The sequence below is a fragment of the Oryx dammah genome, unplaced genomic scaffold (assembly GCF_014754425.2).
Source record: "Oryx dammah isolate SB20612 unplaced genomic scaffold, SCBI_Odam_1.1 HiC_scaffold_12, whole genome shotgun sequence".
Taxonomy (NCBI): domain Eukaryota; kingdom Metazoa; phylum Chordata; class Mammalia; order Artiodactyla; family Bovidae; genus Oryx; species Oryx dammah.
The window spans coordinates 41,274,076-41,294,273 of NW_024070196.1; the positions used below are offsets into that span (position 1 = coordinate 41,274,076).

At 36.0% G+C, this 20,198-nt stretch overlaps 1 protein-coding gene across 4 annotated transcripts in view; it reads right to left on the minus strand.

The window, feature by feature from the left end:
- Positions 1 to 14,037: 14,037 nt before the first annotated feature.
- GRIA2 (glutamate ionotropic receptor AMPA type subunit 2) overlaps positions 14,038 to 20,198 on the minus strand; it is a 197,745-nt gene continuing 191,584 nt past the window's right edge. For all 4 annotated transcript variants that reach the window (XR_005723039.1, XM_040251475.1, XM_040251474.1 and 1 more), the window contains one exon: positions 14,038 to 20,198. This exon is cut by the window's right edge and continues 1,079 nt beyond it. The gene's annotated coding sequence lies outside the window, so the exon portion shown is untranslated.

Sequence of the window (20,198 nt, forward strand, 5' to 3'; positions counted from 1 at the left end):
TTGGATGAGAAAGGATGGTTGTTGGGTTAACATGGTAATGCTGTGGAGACAGAGTGGATTTGGAGTATAATTGGAAGGCAGAGATGGCAGTCCTTACTCATTTCTTGAATTTAGGAATCAGATGCTTAAGGGGGCAAGAAAGTCAAGAACAATGCCTCTGTTTTTAGCTTAGTTTGTATTGGTGCCATACTATGTCTCACTTATTCCTCATTGTATAAGCTTGCCAGCTAGTTAGTCATTAAAACTGTGATATTAGAGATGATGGAAGGGGCGTTAAGTTAGAGAAGAGATTTGCCAAAATAGTGTATTGAACCAAAGTTTAAATCCAAAGACTAGTCTGCTTGTTTCCACATCAGCACATTTGGTAGCAATGTACCTTTAAATTTTCCCTAGCTGCTTGGATGAGATTAAAGAATAAAGACCTACAAGGGCAAGCTGAAAGTAGAGAATCTGGTACGCAAAAGCTAGAAATAACAGAAAAATCTGTCACTAGAATGCTCCGTAAGTCACCAAAAACACTTGTTTATTCTACCCAACCCAGACTCTGCTTGAGAATTTCAGTTCATGAGGGACTCAGAGCAGACCATTGCACTGAGCATTTTTTAAGCTGTCAGAGTCTTCCTTTCTGATTTCCTCATTGGTGCAATTACTCTCCCACACAAGACCTCATTCTCAGCTATATCACAATCATTAAAATGTTCAAAGATTAAAAAAATATATATCCTAAGATAGAATTGTTTCCTCACAAGAAACGGTTCCCTGAACAGTGTTTTGGAACTGGAATTGGAATAACTTTCGATTTTGAGTTGGTTGTATGTTTGGCTTTCAATAGCAGGTACGTCTTTAAGAAAATTTCTTTATTTTTCTACAGAGAGTATGGGTTTAAAAAGTTTTCTATATGCACATCACTGGAAAGCCAGTATTTCTTTCTATTGCTGAAGATTGCAAGATTATAAGAATAATAGTGGATATTTGCCACTAGGCCAATTCTACACTATTCATGGTAGTTACATTGCCTTTCTATGAACTTTCTTCCATTGCCTAAAGTAAAAACAGGCAGGAAATGTGGTCGGCCAGTGCCCTCACTGGTAAGTCAAATTGGTCTGGGGAGAGTGATCATGTCAGGAGCTGTGAACTTGGCCTCTGACGAACCATCTTTGTCTTCTCATCCAGAGGGGCAGGAGCAGAGGGACAGGACAACGGTGCTGTGACTTCTGAAGCAGCTCAAAGAAAGACCTCACCTGCAACGTGGCAATACCCGATGCAATTATCTGTGTTATTACTTTAGTAAGGAGCTATGTTTAAAATAATAATGAAAAAATGTTAACAACATCTTTTGTAACTGATATCTTCCTGTCATATTGAAGCTCCAATTTATTTTGTTAATGTTTTTGGCCACGTTTTATTTATTTTGTATTTTTAAATATTTATTTATTTGGCTGTCTTAGGTCTTAGCTGCAGCATGCAGGATCTTCAGTCATCAGTGTGGTATTCGAATTCCTGGTTGTGGCCTGTGGGATCTTAGCTCTTTGACCAGGGGCTGAACCCAGATTCCATATATTGGTAAGTGGGGTCTTTATCATTGGAACAGTCCCAAAGTTACAATCTCTTCACTGATTGCCTTATGCATGCATGCTAAATCGCTTCAGTTGTATTTGACTCTTTGAGACCCTATGGATCGCAGCCCGCCAGGCTCCTCTGTCCATAGGATTCTTCAGGCAACAATACTGGAGTGGATTTCCATGCCCTTCTTCAAGGGATCTTCCCAATCCAGGGATCTAACCTGTGTTTCTTATGTCTCCTGCCCTGGCAGGTAGCTTCTTTACCACTCGCACCACGTGGAAGCCCGATTGCCTTATAAACAGATTTAATTCATTCAGTTTATCTTTGCAAGAAAAAGTCTCTCTGCTCTTTGGACAATAATTCCTCTAAAATATCACAACATTTTACATAGAAAAACCAAACTCTTCATGATCTACATCCTGAAGAATCTTACGTTTACTAAAAGTAAAGACATTCAAAATATATGCTGTACCCTAAAATGTGTAGTGGGGGAGATTCCTTTGGCATAAGTAAATTCCTCTGTAGGTTAAGATTGCTTCATAAAGATGTCTTCAGATGCTACTTTAGAAGGAGTTTTCAGGCTGCAGCTGAACTTCCCTTTCATTATCCCTATTAATTTAAGGAAAATATAGCACAAAGGAACATTATAATGATTTGTGATTCTTTGTGGTAACTGTTGAGTAGCAAAAAAATCAGTAAATGAATGAGATAAGCCCATAGCCATTAATGAGCAATTGTAATTTGGTCTCATGAAATATAAATTGTTATTTAAAATAAAGACAAGGATACTAAATCTATAAAGAAATGCCAGTCAAAATTGTAGATGATTTATGTAATGTGGTATTTGGAGAAATGTTCCTAATATCATCTATCTAGAAACAACCTTCATGCCTGGTGATAGGAAATTAATTGTGCAAATATATTCATTCATAAGCCCTTAAAATAACATTTTTACGGACCAGTGATATAAGAAAATGTTCATATTATAAGCTGACATGATACAACCTGCAATGTAACATAGATTATTCCTAGGTTAAACCAAGTACTCTTATGTACCTTAGAACCTTATATCATGTAATTGTCACCACCCTGAGAGTTACTGTTATCATTATTTTCCTGGTATGTTAAGAGCAGGAAGAGTAAATAAATTTCCAACTAACACATAATAGGTGACAGAAGACACCTAACTGAACTGGGTGCATCTGCCTGCAAAGCTCATGTCCTTAATCACAGCTCGCTCCCCTTTCTTTAGCATTGTCACAAATACTCACTGTAACCAGCTTCAGGGTGACTGGATTTCATTTTTATTGTTTACTGCTTTCATACTAATATGAAGGAATCAAAACACAATGTGATTCCATTCACAAACTTTAATAACAAGATACCCACTGTAATTCTGATGGGCATAGAAATGTGCAGTCCTGGTATCTTGTTAACGAAAGAAATTTGGGGTTTACACAACTCTCCTGTTTCAGTGACCACAATACCACAGTATGTAAAGGTGCATTGAACCTTTAAGTTGTGAATTCCTACACTGTGCCTTTACATATTTAGCCGTGTTTTTGGTGCTCACTGATTAACGAAAGCAGAATATTCGATGTGCATTAAGTTCACATATTGTTGGCATAAGCATCTTAGAGGATGCTAACTTTGCCTCTTTCTTTGTGTGACCATTTTCAGCTCATCTGGTTCATCCCAGGTGTTACCTGATATAGGAATTCCCTTTTTTCTGATGTTTCACTATTGTGAATACCTACAGGAAACCACAAACTGCTGATTTTCTTCCCTCCTTACTGGCCACCTCTTCCCAATCTTCTTCACTGGTTCCTCCTCAGATCCTCAGTTCTACACATGGGAGTGCCCAAGACTCAACACTTAGACCTTTTGTTAGTTATTTTATTCATTCCTATGCCTTTCAATGCAATCTTGTGGCCAATGATTCCCAAATTTTACATCTCAACAAAAGTATATCCAAGTGCTCACTGGCAGTCTCATTTGTAGGTCTAAGTATTTCAGACATCTATGATCAAAGTAATTTTTGATTTTCCATTCTAGCCAATAAACAAAATCAAGCAATGAAATAAATAATAATCTGGTTTAAAGAACCTACTCTTGCTTCTTCTCTTGTTCAGTCTCAGTAAATAGTATCAGCATTCAGCTAGTAGCTAAGCTTGTATCCTCACATATGTATCCCCACATCCTTGAGGTTTACCTTCAGGGTCTATGCCTAATTCAATCCTGTCTCACATCACTCTCAGGCATCGTAGTTTACCCCGACTCTTTGTATAACTTCTAATTGACCTGCCTACTTTTGCTCACACCCCTTTGCATCCACCGTCAGACTTACTGAATTCTTAAAACCAGCTTAAACATTCACCTGCTTGATGACCATGTAAGAGTTACTTAATTTCTGCATCCAAGTGTCTTCATTTGTTAAATAGGAAAAACAAGATAACTTGTCTCAGGGATGTGGTTTGAGGATGGTATAAGATATTTGGGGCTTCCCAGGTGGCACAGTGGTAAAGAGTCTGCCTGTCAATAGAGGAGATGCAAGAGGTGTGGTTTTGATCCCTGGATGGGGAAGATCCCCTCGAGTAGGAAATGGTAATCTGCTCCAGTATTCTTGCCTTGAAAATTCTATGGACAGAGGAGCCTGGTATGCTATAGTCCATGGGGTTGCAAAGAGTCAGATCACCAAACAACTGAGCACACACACAATATATTTTTGAGATAAAATGCTTTGCAAAGATGGCACACAGCAAGCATTCATTAGTGTTTAGTGAGTATTATTTTTTAGCCAATTTTCGTACTGATCTTCCTTGACTTTTGATGGGGTTACATCCCTATAAAACCATCCTAAGTTGAAAATACAAGTCAAAGATGCTTTTAATACATTTGACCTACCAAACGTCATAGTGTAGCCCAGCCCCCCTTAAACATGCTCAGAACACTTACATTAGCCTATGGGTTGGGTAAAATAATCTAAACCAAAAACTATTCTATAATGAAATGTTGAATATCTCATGTACTTGATTGGCGACTGTACTGGAAGTGAAAAACAGAATGAGTGTTTCTGTACAGAATGGTTGTAGGTGTCTGATTGTGTGTCTTCCTGATGGCTGCCTGGCTGGCAGCTGCCACTGCCCAGGATCAGGAGAGAAGACCATATTGTATATGGCTAGCCCAGGAAAAGATCAAAGCTCATATTCTTGTTTATACAGCATATGTATTGCTCTCACAACGTGGTAAATTAAAAAAAAAAAAAAGAGACAAAAACAAAACATGAGTTGAACCATTGTAAGTCAGAGACCTTCTATACATAAATTCCGTCATGTCACTTCCTTGTTCCAAATTTTTTGTTGACACCCATCATGCTTGAGTAAAATCCAAAGATCTTAACGTGACCCCAAGCCCTAAAAATCTTGACCACTGGCACACCGGATCCCATTTCTAACTGCTGTCTCCGAGCTCACTGTGTTCAAGCCACCATGTTACTAGAATTCCCCAAATTTTCTAAGCTCTTTGAGCCTCACTTCACACACACCGGATACCACTGCTTGCCACTCTTCACCCAGACCTTTGCCAAACTTTCTTGCTGCATTTATATTTTTGCTCAAATTTCATCCAGATTTCAAAGGTGACATGCATTCTCTGAACACTCTCTCAACAGCAACACCCTGAATACTCGCCATCTGAAGAGGTAAAGATTTTGCTTTATTTTGCTTCATGGACTCATCACCACTTTATTTATATATATATATTCATTTGTTTATTTCCAGTTCTGTTTAAAAGAGAGGAATATCCATGAAAAAAAAGACTTATTTTATCAATATTTTTCTGCAACTCCATGTTTCCAGCACTAGGATAGGCCTTAGTATTTATAAGTGTGCAATAAATATGTGTAGGGGGTGACTACATAAAATGTTCTATAATTGCCCCCTTTTTAATATAAATGTATTTATTTTAATTGGAGGTTAATTACAATATTGTATTGGTTTTGCCATACATCAACATGTGCATCTCCTCCAGTATCTGTCTGCAATGCAGGAGACCCTGGTTCCTTTCCTGGGTTGGGAAGATTGCTGGAGAAGGGATAGGCTACCCTCTCCAGTATTCTTGGGCTTCCCTTGTGGCTCAGCTGGTAAAGAATCGACCTGCAATGCAAGAGACCTGGGTTCAATTCCTGGGTTGGGAAGATCCCCTGGAGAAGGGACCAGCTACCCACTCCAGTATTCTGGCCTGGAGAATTCCATGGACTGTATAGTCCATGGGGTCGCAAAGACTTGGACACGACTGAGTAACTTTCACTCCCCCAGTAAATATCATCTTCTCTATTTTCATTGCTTGATGAATAATGAACAACCCTAATAAATATTTGTGAGGGAGAATTATTAGTGAATGAATGAACATAATATAGTCAGAAGAGAATTTCCATGTAATTAGAGAAGACGTAGTTAGCTGCACAGCCTTATATGTTAAAACCCAAACAATTCATCTACAGGAAATTAAAACTATCTTTTTATTTTTTTTTCAGCTTGTCATTTCTGGTAAACATTTTGTTCCTTCTGACTGATTAAATTCAGGTTAGATACTACAAATATGAATATGTAGTTGCATAGTAGAAATAGCTTCCAGTATCTTTCACACCTAAAAACAGATCCAATAATTAAAAGTCAATAAATGCATGAAAGTGAAAGGTGAAATTGAAGTCGCTCAATCGTGTCCAACTCTTAGTGACCCCATGGAGTGCAGCCTACCAGGCTCCTCTGTCCATAGGATTTTCCAAGCAAGAGTACTGGACTGAGGTGCCATTGCCTTCTCCAAATGTATATTTTGAGTTGCCATTGATAAAAACTCAGTAAGCTCAATTCAACATGCAAGAGTCTCCTTGACTTTTAAAGTGAGTGAGTTTTTTCATTGGTTATATTGTGGCCTAAATTCTGAATTCCAATGGCAAAGGTAATAATGTTTGAAAGAACAGACAGAGGCCACGGGGTTGGAGACAGGAGCAGCATGGCAGTATCTGGCAGAAAAAAAACTTCATTAGTCCAGCCCTCTGAAGGCGCACACGCTGGAGTCAAGACTGCTGGAGAAATGTCAATCACCTCAGCTATGCAGATGACACCACCCTTCTGGCAGAAAGTGAAGAGGAGCTAAAGAGTCTCTTGATGGAAGAGAAAGAGGAGAGTGAAAAAGTTGGCTTAAAGCTCAATATTCAGAAAACAAAGATCATGGCATCCGTCCCATCACTTCATGGCAAACAGATGGGGAAAGAGTGGCAGACTTTATTTTGGGGGGCTCCAAAATCCCTGCAGATGGTGACAGCAGCCATGAAATTAAAAGACACTTACTCCTCTGAAAGAAAGTTATGACCAACCTAGACAGCATATTCAAAAGCAGAGACATTACTTTGCCAACAAAGGTCCGTCTAGTCAAGGCTATGGTTTTTCCAGTGGTCATGTATGGATGTGAGAGTTGGACTGTGAAGAAAGCTGAGTGATGAAGAATTGATGCTTTTGAACTGTGGTGTTGGAGAAGACTCTTCAGAGTCCCTTGGACTGCAAGGAGATCCAACCAGTCCATCCTAAAGGAGATCAGTTCTGGGTGTTCATGGGAAGGACTGATGTTGAAGCTGAAACTCCAGTACTTTGGCCCCCTGATGTGAAGAACTGACTCACTGGAAAAGACCCTGATGCTGAGAAGGATTGAAGGAGGGAGTAGAAGTGTACAACAGAGGATGAAATGGTTGGATGGCATCACCGCCTCAATGGATGTAAGTTTGGGTAAACTCCAGGAGGTGATGGACAGGGAAGCCTGATGTGCTACAGTCCATGGAGTCGCAAAGAGTCGGACATGACTGAGCGACTGAACTGAACTGAACTGAAAGCGCTTACGCTTTAAAATATTTCTTAATATAGGATTTTTCCAAGATCTTCCTGAGGAGTGGTTAGAAATGCATTTTGTTTGAAATTCTTTCTGACATAACTAGCTTGAAAAAAATAGCAGAAAGTATCTTTTCAAGAAATTAATTGAGATATTTTTACTACTGAAAGGGAAGGTGCAAAGATTCATTTGATCTTTTTTAAGAAGAAAGAGGAAAACTGCTCTGGTTACACAAAAACATATTTAAGGATAAACAAAAATACCATTTGGGAAGCCCACACACAGGTGATTTTCTGACCTGAATAGGAAAGCGAGGCCATGACTCTAACCACACTAATGGCAGCTTATTACATCCAGAGATCAGGAAGTTCAGGTTCTGACACTTCCTAGCTCCTGAAATATGGGCATGTATTTTTAATGGCTCTTTATCAATCACATTTATCATCATGACACCTATCTAAGATGACTGCTCTAAGGAAAAAAATTAATGTCACCTTTGTTCCAGAACACCACACTCTGGGGAGCAGAAACATGGCCTTTGCTGATGCGTGGCTGCTAAATGAGATACTCCTGTTGGCTGGAATATAAATTGGTACAGCCACTGTAGAGAACAGTATGGAGGTTCCTTAAAAAAAATTAAATGTACAGTTGCCGTATGATCCTGCAGGATCACTCCTGGGCATATATCTGGAGAAACTCTAGTCCAGAAAAATACCATGCACCCCGATGCTTACAGCAGCACTATTTATAATAGTCAAGACATGGGAATGATCAAAATGTCCATCAACAGAGGGATGAATAAAGAGGCTTTAGTACATATATATAATGTAATATTACTCAGCCATAAAAAACAATGAAATAATGCCATTTGTAGCTACATGAAAGGACCTAGAGATTATTGTAAACCAGAGAGAGAAAGACAAATAACATACAATATTGTTTACATGTGGAATCAAAGCAAAAGAGATAAAAACAAACATATTTAAGAAACAGAAATAGATCCCTACATAGCAAACAAATTTATGGTTACTAAAAGGGAAAGGGAAAGAAAGGAAAAGTTAGGAGTTTGGGATTAATATGCACACTAACATATATACATATAATAGATTAAAAAACAAGGACCCACTGTATGGCATGGGGAGCTACACTCAATATTCTGTACTAACCTATAGGAAAAGAAGCTGAAAAAAGATATATATGTATGTGTGATTGAATCACTGTGCTGTACACTTGAAGCTAACACAATATCCTAGGTCAACTATACCTTAAATATATATATCTAATTTAAAATAAATTTTTAAAAATAAAAAATATAAGAGTATAAGGTAGAGAGAGCTTCCTCAACCTGATGTGCAGGAGAGAACTGGTTCCAGCACTGGTGCCATACCCGAGGCTTTTCTGGTGTTTTCCAGCTCCCAAGGTCTACAGGGCATGGTTTCCTCTGCTTGAAAGGCTCTTCCTCCGTTACTTTCTCTCTGTGCCCCCACCTGCCACTTATTTGTCATCTAGGTCTCAGCTTTCCTGTCATCTTCCCAAGGAGGCCCATGCCACCCCACTCAGACTGGAAGGGCCCACCTCATTCTCAGGGAACATTCTTTGCTTCACAACTCAGCTTTTCCTGTGGTTATTGTGCAAAATCTCTCTCACCCATCACACTAGTAATTCTAAAAGGGCGAGGACTGGTGTGTTTTCTTCAACACTTTATCTTCAGAGTAGAATAAAGATGCCGCCTACATAAGTGAGTGCTCGATAAATGTGTGTTGGATGAATTAGCAGATAATTTAAATGCACATCTCAGAAAAATAAGGAATAGAACAGGAGACATCAAAGCACTGAGACATATGAGAGGAACCAGTGAAAACAAAGACATTTAAAGCAGATCTTGAACAATTTGCCTTTTCCTATAAAACAGAGGAAACTTCATTGTGTATTATTGTGTGGTACAGAGCCTGTCATGTGATGAATGTAAAACAAATATTCATTCAGTGGATGAATATATAATTAAAAAGAAGCCATGCACAGTTAACATAATCCCACTGGATGCTGATATAAGACAACCTAGATGTGATTTTTAACACAAGGAAGAATACTTGATTGTTAAAAATGAAATGAATTGTAATTTCAGGAACAAAAACATTAAGGACTACTTGGAGTTTTTTTTTTTTCTGTTGGATTTATAGAATGTTCAAAATGCCTTGATTAGTATATGTATATATTCAACGTGGCTTAGATGGTAACGAATCTGCTTGCAATGCAGGAGACCCAGGTTGGATCCCTAGGTCGGGAAGATCCCTGAAGGAGGGCATGGCAACACACTCCAGTGTTTTTGCCTAGAGGATCCCCTGGACAGAGGAGCCTGGCAGGCCACAGTGCATGGACTTGCAAAGAGTCAGACAAGACTGAAGGACTAAGTACACACACAAAAAACAGAGATGTGGATTGTGAAAGGAAGTAACCAGCTCTGAAAGGATTTCTCCAACATTTACAAAAAATGGTGAAAATGTTATTTACTTGTTTAATGTTTATTTTTATTTATTCACATTTACAATAGTAGCTTAAGGGTCAAAAGTAACCAAAAATGGATGGAAGGAGGGACAATGTTTACTGAGAAGGTAATTTCAGTTTTGAATATGTTCATATTGTCCCTGGAAATTTCTAGTATAGGTGGGGCTTAGGGTCACATACATCATTTCTTTTGTTTCTATTTCATTCAGGTGTGATGAACATGATATTACTGAACTCATAGCATCCTTGTAGTAGAAGCATTGTTATATGTAAAATGTTTAAAAGTGACTGGCAGCTAGCTGATAGTCAATGAACATTAGCCATTATTATAAATAACATCATTGATATCAATAAGTATAGTAGACAATTAAATAACTAGATCTAGAATGGAGGATAGAGAGCAGGTCTGTCCACACACATTGGGGAAAAGTCAGCAGAGATGATGATTGAATCTATGGGTAAACCCAAAGATGGGTTTACCCAGAAAGAGAGTCTACAGACTGGGAAGAAATGAGATAGAAAGGAAAAAAAAAAAAATCTCTGGGAATATTTATATCTATATTATAGTTACTAAGAGTTTATTCAGTTAAGGAAGCTAAGAAGAAATGGAAACAGTACAGGCGTTTTGGAAAGGAAATCATAAAAATGGTTAAAATAAATGAATTTCAGTTGAGTTAGGAGATATTTACAGGAATCTGGTCACAAAATATGATTTTAAAAAAGCAGGAAAAAATACTTATTTATACCAAATAACCCCTATAGTCAGTTATATTTCCTCCTATGAATGGGTTTTTAGCAATATTTTATAATTTATTTTTATGTAACTAGAATGCATGCAATTTCTATCTCCAAATTAGTTCCCCAAAACTTAAATTTAGGTTTGGGACAGTATGAAGGGAGATTTTTTTTTTATCTTAGAATTAAAATCATACTGTCTTAGATTTATCAGGAAAGCAATGTTTGTTTGCTGAATTTAATGCATTAATAAATGAATAAAATTTATGAGATTAACCAAAAAAAGCTTTATGTAAAAATAATGTGCTCTAAAGACGTTTCTTGGGAGAAGGGGATAATTTATGTTAAATGTTGTTTCTGTTTTCTTAGTAATTCTGCTCTGGCTCCAAGCTGGACCAAACAGAAGCTACTGTGAAGCCCTGTTTTAGATGGCAGTTAGCAGTTCTGTTATCCCTGGACACATCTGTCAGAAGCTCATCCTTACCTGAGTGATGTACTTCCCACAGCACATCCTACCTGCCCCCCATCCACCACCCACCCCGCCCCCCTCCACCAGACTTCACTCTATACCGTTTTCTCCATGTATATCCAGTGATGTTCTTCAGTGATGTCTGAGTGCCTGCTCCGGGTACCTGTTGATGGTTTGGTGGGTGAAACCCTTAGTTTATTTTTACTTTTAAGGATACATGTTTATCACATAGTGTTACTGTAGCCAGCATCTTCCCATGTGAAATTTACACATGCCCCCATAGGAATCTTGCTTCCTCCTCCTACCAGCTCCGTGACCTTGAGAAAATTATTTTACCTTTCTGTGCCTCAGATTCTTCATCTGCAAAATGAGGATTAAAAGCATAGTGTACACACCAGGTAGCACTACTGGTAAAGAGCCTGCTTGCCAATGCAGGAGATGGGAGAGATGCAGGCTTGATCCCTGGGTCGGGAAGATCCCCAGGAGGAGGGCATGGCAACGCACTCCAGTATTCTTGCCTGGAGAATCCCACGGACAGAGGAGCATGGCAGGCTACAGTCCATGGGGTCGCAGAGAGTTGGACAGGACTGAAGTGACCTAGCACGCACCTCAGGACGCATTTGCATCGTCACATCACACATTTAATGCGATGTCTAACAGAATATGTGCTTTGTAAGTGTAAGCTGTCATCATCAGTATTTTTAAACAGGGTTTTAGGTACTCAAAGACAAGTAAGATGTATTTACTCCCTGCCTTCAGGAAGCTCGCACTTCAACAAAGGAAACTGACGTTTAAGCAAATTATGGAAAATACAGCATCCCTAGCTGCAGAATTGCAACACAAAGCATTTAGTCAGGTTTGCTTGGGGTAAACATAAACCCTGGAGAAGGAAATGGAAATCCACTCCAGTATTCTTGCCTGGAGAATCCTGTGGACAGAGGAGTCTGGTGGGCTGCTGTCCATGGGGTTGCACAGAGTCGGACACTACTGAAGCGATTTAGCATGCATGTATGCTTGGGGTTCAGTGGTTGTAGGGGATTCAGATCATGTGGTACAAGAAAGGGACATTTTTATGTGCTAGTTGAGAGATTACCTGACTTATGCTAAATTATGTATCAGAAAGATTTTTATCGAGTCTTACTGATAAGAATGGAGAAATAAAAAGGGCAATCGTGGTCCCACAGATGCCTGAGGAATGAGAACTGGCAAAATGGAAAGGCATGTTATCAACACATAAACGTGGAATATAAAGTGAAAATAGGAAACCATTGATGCTTTTCAGGCACAAATGATAAATCTTATGACTCTGAAAATGTTTTCGTGTTTTGCCATTGTATTGGGAAAGACAGTATGGTAATAGGAATAATATGATAATGCATAAAAAAATGAATGTAAGCTTGAGAATTAAACATAAAAATGTGTTGAAATATACAAATAATTGTAAAAAATAATACATTTTATATGTGGATACTTTATATAAACGACAAGCCCAGATATTAGTATTTTAAAATTTCATAGAACTGAACAATACTACCTTTATGTACATATTAAAAAATAACATTAAAATGCATGTTTGACACTGTATAGTCCATCTATGATTTTTTTTAATTGGTTGGACTGCAAGGAGATCCAACTAGTCAATCTTAAAGGAAATCAGTCTTGAATATTCATTGGAAGGACTGATGCTAATGCTGAAACTCCAATAATTTGGCCACCTGATGCGAAGAACTGACTCATTGCAAAAGACCCTGATGATGGAGAAGATTGAGGGTAGGAGGAGAAGGGGGCAACAGAGGATGAGATGGTTGGATGGCATCACCGACTCAATGGACATGAGTTTGAGTAAACTCCAGGAGTTGGCAATGGACAGGGAGGCCTGGTGTGCTGCAGTCCATGGGGTTGCAAAGAGTCCGACACAACGGAGTGACTGAACTGAACTGGCCTGAAAGATGAACGTGTTATTTCCTTACCAATTATTAGACTGAAAGATTTTTCTCCTTATAGACATTTGACATCAAGAAAAATAAATATAAGTACGTTCAAAAAATTTATAGCAGTAACATTTAAAATTGTCTATCAACTCTCACGATGTTTCTCTGGCCAGTTCTATGTCATTATTTCCCTCGGAGTAAGTTTTGTTTCTGGATACAAATCCAATCACAAGAGTGCATCCTAAACCAAAAAGTAAGCCAATAATTACCCCCAAAGTCCCTCTGCATTAAGTGTGCCTACTCTTAAAAAAAAAACAGGTGTTTGAGAATTAAAGAGATCGTGTCTGATGGGAGTAAGGAACTGGCCCTGGGTTATAATACTGGATCCTACATTACCATCTCTGCATGGTTGGCCAATGATTCAACTCCTCTGCCTTAAGATGATCACAACTCTTTGAAGCTTATACTGGTAATTAAATATCCTCTGATATTGGAAACTGTTACTCAGATACTTGGAGGGATACCCTTTTTTCCTAACTCCAGAAAATTGTTTCCAGATTTTGAAGCACAATTTTATTCAACATAAGTTATTATTTTTTGATGAATAAAATGCAAAACATGTTTACATGGACACCATGTAAACATGAGTCCAAAATTCTTCCCTGCATGGAGATGTTTTACAGCTAAGTATGAAGTATGAATATTAGAAATTCAATTTTGAAGAATCAAATAGTTTGAAATAAATTTTAAATAAAAAACAGCAAGGTATAATTTGGGGCTTGATTTAGTTACTTTGACTCATATGTCTTATGTTACTAGTTGCTTTTCTTTCAAAAGCTCTTTTAAAATATCCATAATAATGTACTTCAATCCACTGAATATTTTTTGAGTTAAAAAAACTCTGAAGGAATGTTAGCAATGTTATAAATAATTAGCAGAATAAATGCTATATAGGATGTGGAATATTTTTAATACACACATGAACATACACACACACAGAAACACAAACAATATTAAATAAAAAAGAAAAAGACATGCTTATTTCTTTAACACAAATAGCTGACAAGATAATGCACATAAAACAGACTTGAAAGGCGTTTAAGATACAAACTAAGTATAGTTATAAACTCGAGTGCATTTTAATTTAAAGACAATCCCAAATAAAGATGACAAATGTCACACTGATTATCTATACCAAATCTCACTGAGAACTAAGGCACGTATTTTCAAGAAGGCTATGTAAAGGTCGATATGTTATCTCTCATCTCAGAATCACGTAGAACTCAATGTTACATATGACTGCCATTCATGACTCAGACTTCAATAAAATTGTCCTCTGATAGTTGAGAGAACAGGCAAGTCTAATCTAGGAAGGGAGAACTTGTGGCGGGGAAGAGACACAGGGAAAGCAAGAGCATATACTTCATAATACTACAGATTTCCATTTTCATAAGAATCTCAACAACCTTGCAAATCATTTTCATTAGGCTATTTCCTTGTAAATCTATATATATTGACACAAAAGTGCTTTTAGATATGGGTCAACTATACTCAATAGCTTCAAGTTTAAATAAACACATTTTTTTCTTTTTGTAACAGCAAATTCTTAACAATAGGATGTTGGGGAGTGGGGAAGGTGATGTTTACATAAAAAACCCTCTAAACTGCATTATATTATCTCAAAAAAAAAAAAAAATGAAGAAAAATGGAAAACAAGTGCACATTAATTTAAAATTGATTTTGGTTCTGATTCTTACCTAATAGTCTTTCTTATCTATTAATGTTGGTAATATAAGGAGTGATAATTAAAATACTCTGATTATAATACATAGCTTCCTAAATGAAACAAAAAAATTTTTTTCTTTGATTGAGGAAATTCAACAAAAGTGTAGATCCTTCCAAAACACTTTCCATCTGAAGTAAAATATCCTCAATAAATTTAGGAGTGACAATGTAAATGTTTAAATAAAATTTTAAAATAAGTGGTAACATTCATTTTAAGAATTTTTATGAATAAATTCTCGATTGACAGGCTTGTAGATATGAGATTACCAGCTTGTTTTAAAATACTTTTTCTTCAATTTTTGTTGCAGTTTAAATGTCAGATGCTATTTAGCTGCTGACCAAAAATATATTGAATGATATTTGAATAAACTCTTATACAAAGAAACAGATTCTAGAGATATACCATAGTCATGTAGATGGCAACAATTTAGAACTACTAAACTGTGGTATTTGTTAATGGACTTACTCTTTGAAAATAGAGATAGAAATATTGATTGATTGTCAAATTTATGAACAAGCACAATTTATGAAACTTAAGAATTTTTTGAGAGAGGAAAATATTTTGAGTCAATATTTAAAGAGATTGTTGATGAATGTTATCAGATATCTACTTTAAATTTAAATTTGAATGTCTTGAGTTAAAAATTGTTGGACACAAAGATATAACTCTTAATTGTCGGAGTTATCCACATACTCAGATTATTTCTAAGTTGAATCAGATCAAAATCCACATGCTTTAAAGAAAACATTATTCCTAATCATCAGAATAGAGGTTTCCAGTTTAACCATTCCTTCAATTTCTATTTATTCAAGATACATTCAGTAAATACTTGTTCAACTGAATGAATGCATAACAGAATTAGTGAATGTCTTGAGATAAAATAAATTTGGAACTGAATACTGAATTTGATTTTTCTGCACCAAATGGAACCCCAATGCATAAATTCATTTCTTTACTTTTTAAAGAAGAGAAAATGTTGCCTTATGTTTTAACTGATTGTATTACATTTCCTTTCATCATCCCAGGAGAGAGTCCTAGCATCCACATCCTCCAGGTGAGAAGACAAGAGACCAAGGGAGACGTGAACAAAGGCAGGAAAAGCTAGAATCCTGGTTTTGACTCCCTCCCAAGTGGTTAATCCACTCCCCCACATTCCAATTTACAATAAAATGAAATTGGCACATGAACCTGAAAAGGAAGCAAAAAGAAAGAAACATGACCACATTGTGATGAATTCAGGCATATCCAATGAAGTAACAGTGCGTTTATGCATATCCAAAAAGGCTCTTGGTTCTGAAATAGAAAAACTGACGAATACCTAGTAGGGAAAAAAGACAATTAAAAAATAATCTGGAAGTGCTCGAGGGTAGAATTAAAATAGAAAATTGGCTTGTATTCATTCTAAAGTGACTTAAAGAAGGAATTCTGATGAGCAAACATATTAAAGATGGAAGAACCTTCCTTTTCCTACAGAAATTCTATAAATTGTACATGGAGGAATATAACAAATTTGCAATTACTGAATCAGAATGTGCCAGTGATGCAGAAATACAGCGTGACAGGTAATTTTTACTTCACTCTAGAAATTCTTAGTCATTTTTTGTGGTTATTGAGAAGACTCTGAGACTGTCTTGTCTTACCTTTGACAAAATGAACTGCATTCTAAGTGACCTCAAATTAAATCTCAGGAAAGACAAGCCAGAAGTAGATGGGTTAGCATGAAATAAAAGCCAAAAGGTGAGATAAATGAAACTTTAAAACTAGCTACCATTAGAAGTATAACATATGAAAAATTGCATAAGGACAGGAAGAGAATGTAAAATGGTGAAGCAAGGAGGAAAAAAAAATATAACACACAAATTCTTATGATCTAGATTTATACCAGGCACTTTCCTCATTGCACTGGCTATTTGGTCATTTGTGTTATACGCTGGGCTTGAATACCTTCATTTTTATGTAAATATGTTTGAACCTTCATGTACTTAGAGTGCCGTATGATTTCTATGAGTTGTTTGAAACACAGAAATATACAAGTATAATTTATTGATTAGTACCTAATAGAATCCCCAATGTCATGATCTAGTCCAAGCAACGTATTATGAGGGTGAATCTCTTTTAAAAAATCTGACACAACTGTCCGAAAGTATTTAGTGCAACCCCAGATTCTCATTCAGAATATCATGAGGTCCATTTATACTTACCTATCTTTAATGTTGGTAATTAAAAATAAATCTTTTTTTTTTTTTTTTTGCATTGGAACACTTTGCACAAAATGTACTCTACTTTTAAGCAGATGTTTATATCATTTGATTTCCTTTAATAAGCTTATTTAGAGTTCATACACCTGGAGAAGGAAATGGCAACTAGCTCCAGTATTCTTGCCTGGGAAATCGCATGGACAGTGGAGCCTGGTGGCTATAGTCCATGGGGTCACAAAAGAGTCAGACAAGACATAGTTAACTAAACAACCACAAAAACTTCATTTAAAATTTGTGGGACTTAACCAATAAACTCTCCAAAGTTCATAGTATATTACTAATAAACCTTACATCATCAATTAAAATTGGCAATATAGAGAGAGATGGTATGGGGAGAGAGGTAGGAGGAGGGTTCAGGATTGGGAACACGAGTACACCGTGGGGGATTCATGTTGATGTATGGCAAAACCAATACAGTATTGTAAAGTAAAATAAAGAAAAAAAAGAAAAAACTAATCGGACTTCCAACCATGAAAAAAAAAAAAAGAACATGTGTAACTAATTCAATCCATACACCTACTCATTTCATTTCAATTAGAGGAAAATGGAATATTTACCTGAATTGCACCTCATTATACACAACAGAATTGCAGGCTCTCTATAAATAAACTCTTACCCAGTCTGAAACAGGTTTAGAGACCCACACGTACCTTTTAAGGCATTAAAGTATTGAGTTTTGTTTATATTTCCTAGGCTGATAACTCTAGGATATGATGAGATAGGAAATAGAAAACTGGGAAGAAAATTACATTGTATAGTGTTCTAATTATTTTCAATAATGTTTTTTAAATGGTATTGTCAAGGTGTTGTATTAAAGTCATCCTGTAGGGTTACTATGTTGTTAATGCTTCTCTTCATTTGCTCTATTTATTACCATGACCACCAAAATATTTACAGCATTTGCAAAGTTATGTTTGCAGAATATTAAGATTACTGTATATTTAAGCAGAGCATTAGTACACTGAACTTTGAAACATTAAATATATTCAAACTGCAAAATTTTATGCAAGAAATTTTAATGTGCAAGTTTGAGGAACTAAAATGGCTTAATTTTAGAATATACCGTAAAGCACTGTCTAAATATCAAGATGATCATCTTTGTAGAAAGACAAAGTTGCAAGATTTTTAGTTTCTCATCAATACTCTCTTTCAATAAAATACAAAATGAACACTTTTTGGAAACATGTATGCCTTGGAAATGTGTTACACTGTGGAATTTTTAAAGCAAGTTACTTTTTGGCTTTTTGATATGGTTGTAACAGCAGCTGAGCTGACAAAAGGCAGTGCAAAATGAGGAACAAAATTAACAGTTATATTTCTATATATGCCCAAAACACTTAGTGATTGTAAGCTCGGAATGTTGAAACTGTTAATGGTTTTAGCTTAAAAAGTTATTTCCACTTTATTACAAGTGTATCATGCTAATATATACACTGAGCAAAGGAGGTCCTTGTTGAGTAGAAACAGCTGGGTTTGCTTGGAACTACATGTAAGTACTTTTTTGTTTGTTTCTCATTATTATTAGTTTTAAGAACTATTTCATAAAAATAAATAAAGATCTTTGTCTTTTTTAAGAACATGTTTTATGTATGACTGAAGTTTTTACAACATCCGAAAAAGCCATCCGATGTTAGATTTAAAAATAAAATCAAAAGCATTTTCTGACATAGTACACATGAAAAATTGGAAATTCCAATATCTTCAATAGAAGTTGTAGAAAGTGTATGTCTCCTTGGAGCCTGACACCCACTTAACACAGCAGAAAATAAGGTACCATATACTGTAAACAAAAAAGTACAGTAAAGGACAGTTGTAAATTTACATAAGAATAGTTCATAAACATTTTGGTCTTTCCATAACAGTTTTTATATAAAATGAATAAAAAAACCTTTAGACAGCTGTCATCACTCTTGTTTGACCACATTTCACTTGATGCACACAGATATATTTATATAACAATATATTGATGCACCGTTACATGGATATTATACTATGATTACTGCTTGTAACTGAGATGTGCATTATCCAATCAACATTATCCATAGTTGAAATACTCTTACATTTATGTATTCTTGTCATGTTGTATCTATAAAAACATGAAAATATAACTTTACATTATTTCAATTATTTACATTAATTCAAGCTTGACAGAGAAAAATTGATAAGCTACAATTTGTAGAAGAGTAGGCCCAAAGGTACATTAAATAGCATTGATTGTATATTGTCATCTTTTTCATTTTTAAAAATCATTTTAAGTATAATATGGAAACAATTAGTCTGCAATTTGGTCATTCTAGCATTGATGATTTAAACTTAAAATGCACCTCCAACATTCCTGATGAGGAGAAATGCACTAAAGTATATTGTTGTATCCTGGAATTTGTGATTAGGGACAGCTAAATTTAAGGAAGAATATCATGATACCTCACACCACCACTTTCCATGCAAGTAATTGCTATTAAGACTCCACATTTCTCTTTCCCTTTGTGATACATGATAAATAATAATGTTTTTAAGACACTTAGTAAAACACCAAGTGTGTGCCTGAAGAGATAGCAAGAATAAAAATATTAAAAATTATGACTGAATGTTAATAATTTAAAACTCTGAATTAATTATATTGTAAAGGGCTTCAGTGGAAATAAATGGTCTTTTATGAAGGGAAAGATAGATCCTTTAAATTTCTCAGCTAGAGAAATACAAGATCTTTAGTCATGAGTTATAGACATGTGTTTTAGCCACACTGGGCATTTTAAAATGGCTATTCCATCCAGGAAATAAAAGTATAAAAAATATTTACTTTAAGGTCATTTATATTGATGACAATTAGAAGAAACTGTATTGCAGGTGACTCAAAACTGCTTAAATTATTCATAATATTTAAGATTTATGCCAGCTCTTACAATTTTAAAAACAAAAACACAGATTTAGTTTACGGAATTTGATCAACAGGCATCTATCTACTTTCAAGGCATTTCTAACTTTACCTACAACTGATACTTCTCTCTCTCAGACACTTTAAAATGGAACCTCACATACTCTGGTGTTTGTTTTTTAAGATTAGCTTT